The sequence below is a fragment of the Varanus komodoensis genome, unplaced genomic scaffold (assembly GCF_004798865.1).
Source record: "Varanus komodoensis strain SLA01 unplaced genomic scaffold, ASM479886v1 scaffold28, whole genome shotgun sequence".
In the NCBI taxonomy this organism is placed as follows: Eukaryota; Metazoa; Chordata; class Lepidosauria; order Squamata; family Varanidae; genus Varanus; species Varanus komodoensis.
This window is the reverse complement of record NW_025335727.1, coordinates 3,545,110-3,547,030: the sequence shown is the minus strand read 5'-3', so window position 1 is coordinate 3,547,030 and position 1,921 is coordinate 3,545,110.

Sequence of the window (1,921 nt, the reverse complement as noted above, 5' to 3'; positions counted from 1 at the left end):
TATCTTATTTCACCCTCTGCTGGAATCACCCAACATTGCAAAGATTTTTCAAGGACTGAATATTATTAGGTTTTCTGAAAAATATACTAGAGAGAATAGCATTTGAAAATCTGAGTTCTATGTTTTCTTTTTAAATTTAGCTTGGAGGGTCAAATATTTTCACTTCTTATAAATAGACAATAACTGTATCAAGTTTTGTATTGCTAGCTTATCTGGAATTTAGCTATACCTATTAAGATGTAAAGCTTATGAGAGAGAAGGAGAGGGAGAGGGAGACCATATATTAATAGATCTAGAGAGTGTGGTGTCGTGGTTAAGAGCATGGGACTGGGACTCAGGCAACCTGGGTTCTGGTCCCTGCTCAGCCTTGCAGCCAGCTGGGTGACTTTGGGCCAGTCACTGACTTTCAGCCCAACCTTCCTAAAAGAAAAAAGATAGGATATAAATCAAATAAATACATATTATAAATTATATAATAAGGATGGAATATGACTCCATATTCAGGACAGAGTGATATACAAATCTAGCCAAATACAATAGTATTATATAAGAGCATTATATAATATTCTTTTTATTAGACATTTTATTGAACTACAGACCTAATCTCCTTCAAGGATCACTGCCTTGTCGTGGCGAAGGGGATTGCGTAGCTCAATGAAGCTATGAGCTATGCCGTGCAGGACCACCCAAGACGGACAGGTCATAGTAGAGAGCTCTGACAAAATGTGATCCACTGGAGAAGGAAATGGCAACCCACTCCAGTAGCTTTGCCATGAAAACCACATGGATAGTACCAAAAGGCAAAAAGATAGGATGCCGGAAGATGAGTCACTCAGGTTGGAAGGTGTCCAATATGCTACTGGGGAAGAGCAGAGGGCTAGCACTAGTAGCGCCAGAAAGAATGAAGCAACTGGGTCAAAGCCGAAAGGACACTCAGTTGCAGATGTATCTGGTGGTGAAAGGAGAGCCTGATGCTGCAAAGATCTATACTCCATAGGAACCTGAAATGTAAGATCCATGAATCAAGGCAAGCTGGATGTGGTGAAACAAGAGATGACAAGACTGAACATCGACATCTTAGGAATCAGTCAACTAAAATGGACAGGAATGAGTGAATTTAATTCAGATGACCATCAGGTATACTACTGTGGGCAGGAATCCCTCAGAAGAAATGGAGTAGCCTGCATAGTCAATAAAAGAGTAGGAAAAGCAGTACTGGGATACAATCTCCAAAATGACAGAATGATCTCAGTTCGAATCCAAGGCAAACCATTCAACATCACAGTAGTCCAAGTCTATGCCCCAGCCACTGGTGCTGAAGAGACTGAAGTTGACCGGTTCAGTGAAGGCCTACAACACCTTCTAGAATTAACACCCAAAAATGATGTCCTTATCATCATGGGAGATTGGAATGCTAAAGTAGGAAGCCAAAAGATAACCGGAATAACAGGCAGGTTTGGCCATGGAGTACAAAATGAAGCAGGGCACAGGCTGGTAGAATTTTGTCAAGAGAACACGCTGGTCATAGCAAACACTTCCAACAACCCAAGAGAGGACTCTGCACATGGACATCACCAGTCGGTCAACACAGAAATCAGGTTAACTATGTCCTCTGCAGCCAAAGATGAAGAAGCTCTATACAGTCAGTAAAAACTAGACCAAGAGCTGACTGTGGCTCAGATCATGAGCTTCTCATTGCAACATTTAGGCTTAAATTGAAGAAAGTAGGGAAAAGCACTAGGCCACTCAGGTATGACCTAAATCATATCCCTGATGAATATACAGTAGAGGTGATAAATAGATTTAAGGAATTAGATCTGATAGACAGAGTGCCTGAAGAACTATGGACGGAGGTTTGCAACATTGTACAAGAGGTAGCAACTAAAACCATCCCAAAGAAAAAGAAATGCAAGAAAGCAAA